Below are 9,799 nucleotides of genomic sequence, written 5' to 3' on the forward strand. Positions count from 1 at the left end.
TATATAACCGTTTAGTTAAATCGGAAAAACATGTTCTACAAAAGGTTGTTAAAATGCTGATTTTGGAAAATAACGGTGAGCCGTTTGTTGAAAACGACAACCGATAATTTCCAGAAAGCGTGTTATACAAAAGGTAGTCAAAATATTGATTCTAAAAAATAATGGTGAACCATTTATTAAAAATGATGAACCGATAATTACCAAAAAAAAATTAGATTGTAACCGTGAACTGTTTAGCAAGAATGGTTAGCCAAAATTTGTTTTCCAGGTCCTTGGAAATAAACGGTTAACCGATAACTTCAAACGGTGAACCAACTATTTGAAATCTTAGCATAATAGTCATTTGGACTAGTCAAAACGATAAACTGATAGCAGTTAACGGCAATATGATTTTTCTCAGAAAGTCAACAACGGCTAGTTTTCAGCTCCAAGTATAAAATGGCTCAATCAAATTCAAACAAGAATAGATCTAAGAGTTATCATTGAGCTTGCTACTAAGTATACAACCACTATTGAGCTTTAAACTTGTTTTTGTTTTATTGATTCACACTTTGAGCTTTTATTTGTAATTGTAAGTATTGAGATACACTTAGGTTTAAAGATTGAGGATAATCTCTTGTTATAAAGGTCTATTACATCCTTGAAAGTCATTTGTAAGTATTATTGAAGCAGTAAATAGAAGGTAGGAATATAGCAATTAGCACTATCGGGTAAGAAACTTAGTACATCATTAGAAGCACCACCAAAGCTTGAGCTCAAACCGTTAGCTAACACTTCGGAATATGCATTCCTAGGACATGAAAATACTTTTTTTTATGATAAGCAAAAGAGTAAGTTATTGAGTGTTTAAAAATATCATAAAGAAGCATTATGATGGAACATCACCGACATAAAAGGAATAAACCGTAGATTGCATGTATTATATTCATCTTGACGAAAATGCTAACCTATTAGGGAAATATAATGTTGGTTAAACCCCAATATGAAAGAAGTTATTAGAGTGGAAGTCCTTAAACTATTGGATGCATGTATTATTTACCCTATTTCTGATAGTTCTTAGACCAGTCTTGTGTAAGTTGTCCCCAAAACGTCAGGAGTCACATTAATTACCAACGTCGTCAATGAACTAATACTCACTAGAGTAATTACAAGATGGCATGTATGTATTGATTATATAAAAATAAATTTTCGCACATGAAAAGACCATTTTCGTTATCATTTATTGATCGAATGTTGATAGATTAATAGGTCATGGATTATATTGCTTTTTCGATGGCTACTTAAGATATATCCACTTTCACTTGTCCTTTTAACACATCTGTATATGGGATCATGTCATTTGGATTATGTAATACATCTACCACATTTTAATGATGCATGTTACAATGTGTTGCATTCATATCTCATATTAAACCAAAATTCTTTTCGGATGCAGAAAACGATGAATCTTAAATTATAGTAATGCAAGAAAAGTTAAATCAATTTGAGAGAAATAATGCGTGGGAATTAGTTCTTAAACCAGAATATCAATCTGCTGTAGTTACAAAATGGGTGTTTAGGAATAAAATAGATGAATCCTAAGGAATAAAGCTAGATTACTAGCTCAATGATACAACTAAGAAGAAGGAATTGATTTTGATGAAATTGTTGCATTTGTAGCTAAATTGGAATCCATTAGAATGCTCTTATATTTGCATGTCATGAAGATTTCAGTTTGTATCAAATAGATGTTAAAAGTGCTTTCTTAAATGGTTATATTATGGAGGAAGTGTATGTGAAACAACCTCGTGGATTTGAAAATGAAAAATTTTCAAATTATGTTTACAAGTTGTCAAAAGCTTTGTATGGTCTGAAATAAGCACCTAGAGCATAGTATGCGATAACTTTATGAAATGAGAGTTATTATCGCATTTTTAGACTTAAACCAATATTACTTAGAGAATAAATAATGTGTTCTTATTGCATTTTTTGTTACATTTTGTATGAGAATCTGTTTATGTTTACTTTTAGTAAATTAATTTTGTTCTAGATCACTTTGTGCTCTATTTATGTGTGTGATTGTAGGTGACCAAAAAGCTCAAGCTTCATAAATGGAATGCTGCAGCAGCAAACTTGCAGAAATGACAAAAGAACTTGACCACAAAGAAACTAAAACAAGTCTGGAATAGAGAAGATGTTAAAATACTATATAAACAACCCAAGAGGGAGGTGAACTGGGTTTCTAAGAAATATGTAATGTTTGAATAAAACTTAATGCAAATCTTAAACGAATTTAAAATAATAATAAATAAATCAACCAAAATGTAAAGAGATAAGGGAAGAGAGATTCAAATACAGAGATTTTTACGTGGTTCGACCAACCTTGCCTACGTCCACGCCTCCAAGCTCACCGGGCTTGAGTATTCCACTAGTCAAGCCTCCAAGGCTTTCAAGAACACTTACAATTGACTTTAAAAGTGTCAATCAACCTTTACACCAAGAGATTATTCCTAATCTCTGAACCCAAGTGTATCCCAACACTTACAATCACTCAAAATAAAGATTACAAAAGTGTTTGTCTCTCACACAAAATATATGATTACAAATCAATGCTCAATGTGTGAATAAATGTAACAAGAACGAAATTAAGGCTCAATGAATGTTGTGTTCTCAATTACAAGCTCAATGATAACGTTGTGATAAACTTTTGTTTGAATTTGATTGATCTTATTTATGGTTGGAGCTGAAAAATAGCCGTTATTGACTTTCTGCCAGAAATCGGATCGCCTTTAACTGTTATCAATTAACCGTTTTGACTGGTCCAAGTTATCGTTGAACTAAATTTTAAATAATCAGTTAACCATTTGCCACTATCAGTTCGCCGTTAATTTCCAGAGACCTGTAAAACAAATTTTACCCATCCGTTTTTGCTAAACGGTTCAAGGTTAACATGAAATTATATTTTGGAAATTATCGGTTAGCCGTTTGTAGTTAACGGTTCACCGGTTATTTCCAGTAATCTAAAAAAAATGAGCTTATCCGGTTTTGTTAAACGATTCAAGGTTAGCACAAAATTCCATTTTTGAAATAATTTGTTAGCTTCTTGATATAAACGGTTCGCCGTTTAATTCCAAAATCCTACAAAACACACTAATCTTATCCGTTTTTGCTAAACGATTCAAGATTAAGGATTTAACCCTCTCTAGAAATTATCAGTTAACCATTTCGATATTAACAGTTCGCCGTTTACTTTCAGAATCACAATTTTAATAGAATTTTTGGAATGAATAATTTTTCGATTAAAGTTAACTAGTTTCTAGATTTCATGAACATATCTAGAAATCTTATATGCCTTTTAAGAAATTGTTTATCAATGAAAAATCCAATATTTTTAACAAAAAACATATAAAGTTTGTTTTAATCAAAATTAATACTATGGACATATACATGTTAACATTCTCCCCCTTTTTGATGATGACAAACTTCCCAACATTTTACTCCCCCTAGATATATGGCCAATAAAAAAAAAATTTTAACCAAGATCAATTTTTAGCCAAAGTAAATTTATCCAAAACATATCATATCTATCTCCCCCTTCATCATAAAAAAGAAAGGACATATATATGCAATTTACACAAGATCATAAAAAATAACTAGATGAAGAAATTACTCATTTTGTGCAAGCAATTATTTTGGCAGAATCTCCCCTTAAAAATGAGCATATTCTCAAAAATAAAAATAGTTGAAACACTCCCATATAAATTTCAATTTAACAATCATACTCCATAGTCACCAATTATCCAATCCAGATAAGAAAAACTCTAACATATCATCAAAATGAACACAACCACAAGCAAAGTGCAAATAACCAACAAAATCATCATAAAATCATCACAAACACAATCAAAACCCAAATAGTATCATAAGAACTACTTGATATCATCCAAAACATAAAACAAATAAGTTGAGCAATGTATGTGCGAAACACATAGACAGAAATTAAGATGGGGGTTGCAAGGAGGAACTACCAGGATTGTATCCAAAGTAACCAAGGAGGCGTCGCTAACCAGTAATTGGTTCTTGCTGTTGGTCTAGAATCTGCTTCTGAAAGGTCTGAAATTGGGATTGGAGCTACTGCTGTTGCATGGAGAGAGTATCCATTTTGTTTAGGAGCTACTGCTGTTACTCGAAAAGATTGCGAACATCACCAACCAACTTCTGTTGGAGGGTATTCGAAGTTGGTGGCTGCTCTGGAGCTAGAAGGTGATCAATGTCCATCTCACGCTCCTCAGAGTCAAAATTGGCTAGAGGCTGGGGTACATAACTACGACGAGGAGGTGGAGGGTGAGCTCCTAACCTAAAATTGGGAAGCTGATCGGGATGATAAATATCATTAAGCATGCGATGATCTTCCGGAGCAATAAGAGTGTCTCGATTCTTAGAATTAGAGGTCTTGATCCATTCCCCGCTCTTCTGAGAAAAACCAATGCTCGTCATAGCTTCCGGACCAATCCGTTTAGTTTCCTTAAAAACTGCATCCCTAAGAGGCACTTGGAAGTGCCACAGTATCTTAGAAACTATATTGCTATATGGGAACAAGCGATGGTTAACCATAGGAGTACTCAACATGTGCCTCAAAATAACATACCCAAGATTAATATGTCGTCCTGTAATAAGACTATCCAATAATCCGACATCCAACCTTGTCACTTCATCCGAATGACCCTTTCTAGGAGTAACAATATGCTGTAAAGTGATGTAGAGGATTCGAACTTGTAGATGCAATAATTGTGAATAGAAAGGAAGAGCACAAATATCACTAGTAAGATCTCGACGTTGACAAATGTTTCAAACACCAAAATTATGAGCAAAGTCGGCAAATGAGAGGGCTTTCCTAGATGTATAAATCTTACGACCAACATCCAGAATTCCTAGGATATTGTTTAAGTCCTCAACATCAAATTCAATGGGAATACCCCCGATATGAGTTACTATCCTATCTAATCTAGTTGCAGAAATTTCCATGTCAAGTAAAACACACCGACTCCCAAGGTAATAACATGTTTCTAACACTTCTATCACATACAACCAACTCCCTAAAATCATCCAAATCCACATAATAAGAATCGATTGCCTTTCATCCCATGAAGCGATCTTCGAAGCATTTGGCCATCTGAGCTATGGGGAAATGGATCCTTTCGAATTTAGAGGTTTCTCGTGGTGGTATGGGATTCCTACGAGGAGCACCTTTTCTCTTCTGAGTATGCCTTGATGATTTAGCCATGGACACGCTTGAGGAAATTGGGAATTTTTGAAAAAGATGAAAATAAAGGAAATGGAACTGATTAAAGAGATAATGTAGAGTAGAGGATGTGATTTAGAGGCTCAATTTGGCCAAAAAATGACAAAAATCCAGCCAAAATCGAAGAAAATCGATTGGCTGCCCTTAGGATTTTGATTTGGGAATTTTTTATTTATGGTTTGATTTGTTGTTTTGAGTCGGTAAAAGTAGTTTAAAGATGTTTAGAAATGTTTCTATCGGAGTAATTTGGCAGGAAAGTGCAAGAAAAATGAAGAATTAGAGACGGAGAGAGTTTGGGTATCGCGATTATAGAGAAAAATATGAGAGACTAATTTAAAGTGAAGAAGAAAACCTGGGAACAATTTATATCGCATGAAAACGGCGAGCCCATAAATTCCAAAGAGCACTTAATAGTAAATTCTAGTGAGCTCTCTGTTTTTAATGGGTTTACCATTTTCAACAAACGGTTTGCCGATACTTTATAGATATCATATCCTAATATATGGATTTAAACGGTAAATCGTTTGTTACTAAATAGTTAGCTGTTTATTTTAACTATGATTTCGCACATTTGTTTTAATTTTTGGCCAACAATTAATACATTCCAATATCATTTCAGTGATCCAAAATGTTTTAAGGGCCAGTTTAATGATTCATGAACTCACATGTTTTCAAACAACCAATTCATATAAGCATTCAAAGATTAATAATTCAAACACATCACTCATTTATCATGCTCAAATACTTCATAAACATTAAAAGCCATCAATCAATTAATTTTAATAGTCTCAATAACATGATTAGAGATATTAATGTGAAAATTTCATCATCCCCAAGTTCATGCCGAATTTTTGAAAATTATTCTTCGCAAAGAGGTTTTGTAAAAATATCGGTAAGTTGTTTTTCTATAGAGATAAACTGTAATGCAATATCTCCTTTTTGAACATGATCTCTCAACAAATGATGTTTAATTTCTATATGTCGTTGAATGGGATTCTTTGATAGATTTATAGCACTAGTGTTATCACACTTTATAGGAATTTGTTCAAGATTAATGCCATAGTCTCTAATTGTTTGTTTCATCCAAAGGGCTTGTGCATAACAACTACCTACGGCAATATATTCAGCCTCGATGGTTGAGAGTGCAACCAAATTTTGTTTCTTACTAAACCATGAAACAAGTGAATGACCTAGTAAATGGCAAGTTCCACTAGTACTTTTCCTATCGACTTTGTAACCAGCAAAATTCGCATCCGAATAACAAGTTAAATCTATATGAGTTCCTCTAGGATACCTGATAACTCTATGAAATGAGAGTTATCATGATACTTTTAGACTTAAATCAAGATTACTTAAAGAGTAATTGATGTGTTTTAATGCACTTTAATAATAGTTTGCGTTAACATTCATTTTAGTTTAAGTTTAATAAAGTTTCCTTGATTTTGAATAATTGTGTGCTTAAAACATAAGTATAATTGTAAGTAACCGAAGTTCAAATTTCATGGGAAGGATGACGTAGCAATGGGTTCACAAAAAGGACAAAAGAGTATGGCCATAGAAGTAATAGAGCAAATCTGGAACAGTGCATATGTTGTAGCCATTGTTGTAGCAACACTTGTTGTAGCAATCCTAGAATAACAACAGAGAAGATTTCGCGTAAGATACTTAACAGATTGCAATCTGTAATTTCCTAATCGGGAGGATACGTGCTCTGCACTTCCGTTTACCCTAATTTTATACTATAAAAGAAGGCACACATGAAAAAGAAAGAGGAGGTCGTCAACCGAGATCCTAACCCGAAAAGAAACAAAGGAAAAACAAATTCAAGAGCAAGAATCAAGGCTGCACCAGTGGAAAAGTTTGCTGGGCTCAATTGGAATTCAGTTTTTCTTATTCTTCTTTTGATTTCTTGTTCATTCTTTGCTATGAGAATGTATTTGTTGGTTGGAACATTGTTTTTACTTTCCTCTCGCAAACTATGAATTAATATTATTTGTGCTTGAGTGATAAACAATCTTAATGACTCCTTAACTAAATTTACATGTTGCTATTGAGTGCTAGAAAGTGTATATTTATAAAGGAGAAAATCGTCATTTTACACTCCAAGTCTCACTAACATCCTTACTTTTATGTATTTAAGTCTCTTGTAATTTAATTATGTGTGTTTTGGTATAATTAAGTATTTTATGTATTTTAGGGGGGGTCATGGTCATTTCACAATGAACGAGAGATCAGATAGCAAAACAGACATCAATTTTGAACTCAGGATAGTCGAAAACCTTAGGAGGAGACACTGTTCACATATATGGTTCTGTTTATGACATTGTTCACATATACGGTTCTGTTTATGACACTATTCATATATACGGTACGATTACGTGGCATTGACCGATGATGTGGCAGCATTCGATTAGATGAATGATGTGGCATTGACTGCTTATATGGCGTTGACTGATGATGTGTCATGATTCTATTGGACTAAAATGATTATGTGGAGTTGACCGGTGACGTGGCAGTATGTTAGTGGACCGAAAAGCATGCGTATGATACATGTATATACACAGAATGAAAGCCCTGATGATGTGTTCTATCTAACCAGAACTTGTCATGTGGCGCAATCCTGAGCGTCCAAATTATTTTAATCCGATGACCATGATTTACTCATTGTATCTACAAATAAGGGGCTTCCCCCCCTAATTTGACAACCCTGAATCCATTTTTGAGCTTTATTTTTTATAATTCCTTCTCTATCTTGTATTTTCTGCGTATTTTACTAAATTTCCATTTTACCCCTAGTTCAATTATGAGTAGCTAATTTTCTTTTAAGCTTGGGTTGAAGGTGAAGTTTCAACATGTTCCATGGGCTTAATTTGGTAGATTTACTTTCTCTTCCCCTCTAATTTTTGTGGATGTTTTGACTTTTCATCGATAGATACTAATAATCTTGTCTAGATATCGCACAGGTATAATCGTCTCCCTAGTGTAAGGTTATTATTGTTTGGCACAATAAACCCCTAGCACCATATTTATTGGAGTGTGGTTAATTGGCACTAATAAAGAATATTAAGCCCATGGTGCATGTTGAGTGCAGATCTAGAGACCCAAGTGCTTCATTTTAATAATTTTCACTTAAATTTATTCCCGCCATTCTAATCTAAATTTTAGAATATTCTAAATCACTTTCACCACAAATCCAACCACCCACTTATAAAATTAACTCTACACGAAATTAAAATCCACCTCCTCGTGGAATCGACACTCGTCACTGTTGATCTATTTTACAGTATATTTGTGCACTTGCGAGTTCAATAACATTTGCACAACAAGTTTTTGGCGTCGTTACCAGGGAGGTAAGTTATTTTAATTCGTAGAATTAATTTTTGTAAATAATTTTATTTTTTGTTTTTTTGTAATTTTTTTCTTATTTAAAAAAGAAGTGAATCTGCATTTTTAGGTAAGTATTTATTTTCTTTTTCTCTTCTTTAAATTTTTGTAATTTAATTTTCTTTGTAATTTTTTGTGTATTTTGTTAATTTGGCAGGTTCAACCGCCTATTAGTTTATTTTACTTTTAGTTAATTTATTTCACGTATTTTTTAGCACTTAAGTGTGTTTTCATATTGAGGTTGTAACAACGTGATAAAGTTAGTATCTCATTCTTCTTTGTTTTTATTAGTTTTGTTCTCATTTTTTGTGTTTATTGCATGCATGGTCGAATGTCACAATTACCTAATCTTGAGCCTGTAGAATTTGAACTGAAAAAAACACTTCCCACATACAAACAAGTTGGAATTAAAGATAAAATTGAAATGGATTCGCAACAACCAGCACCACAGGAGAGGCCATTTTCTCAAGTTAGCTAAGGACTACTTTAGTCCCTTAGCTAATTGAGCACATCATGCATAAGATACCTAAATGTAGCTGCTAGGAGTTTTGAGTTAAAACCTAGTGTGCTAAATTGTCTCTCATTCTATGGCCTAGAAAATGAAGACCCATATAATCATTTGAATGATTTTCAAACTTTTAAATATGAGGATTTTTCAAATGATAATGTTAAACTTAGATTATTCTCATTTTCTTTAAAAGGGTAGAGCTCGTTCATGGTTCAATACATTGCCTGCTAATAGCATTACATCATGGGAACAAGTGGTAACAAAAATTTTGAATAAATACTTCCCAATACATAAAACTAATGCTACTCGCAAGGAAATTTCAAAGTTTACCTAGAGAGAAGACGAGCAATTTTTCGATGCATGGGAGCGATTCGATGGGCTACTCTTGAAGTGTCCACATCATGGGTATGAGAAATGGCACCAATGCCAATACGTTTTGGAGGGATTATTGCCGCATGTGCAAGAATGGCTAATTGCAACAAGTGGAGGAGAACTAATGTCAAAAAGTGCATAAGAGATTTGAGATTTCTTCCAGCGACAAGCGGATAATTCCCAACAACAGAGTCGATCACTCAAGAATATTAAAAGAATCAAGGAATTAAATGAGGTTCATATTGGTGAGTCAA

At 33.4% G+C, this 9,799-nt stretch overlaps 1 non-coding gene across 1 annotated transcript; it reads right to left on the minus strand.

The window, feature by feature from the left end:
- Nucleotides 1–9,475: 9,475 nt before the first annotated feature.
- On the minus strand, nucleotides 9,476–9,581 carry LOC112496834 (small nucleolar RNA R71). Its single transcript, XR_003063414.1, has one exon. It is a non-coding gene; the product is annotated as a small nucleolar RNA R71 (small nucleolar RNA).
- Between the last annotated feature and the right edge of the window lie 218 nt (nucleotides 9,582–9,799).

This window comes from Citrus sinensis, chromosome 2 (genome assembly GCF_022201045.2).
Source record: "Citrus sinensis cultivar Valencia sweet orange chromosome 2, DVS_A1.0, whole genome shotgun sequence".
Classification (NCBI taxonomy): Eukaryota; Viridiplantae; Streptophyta; class Magnoliopsida; order Sapindales; family Rutaceae; genus Citrus; species Citrus sinensis.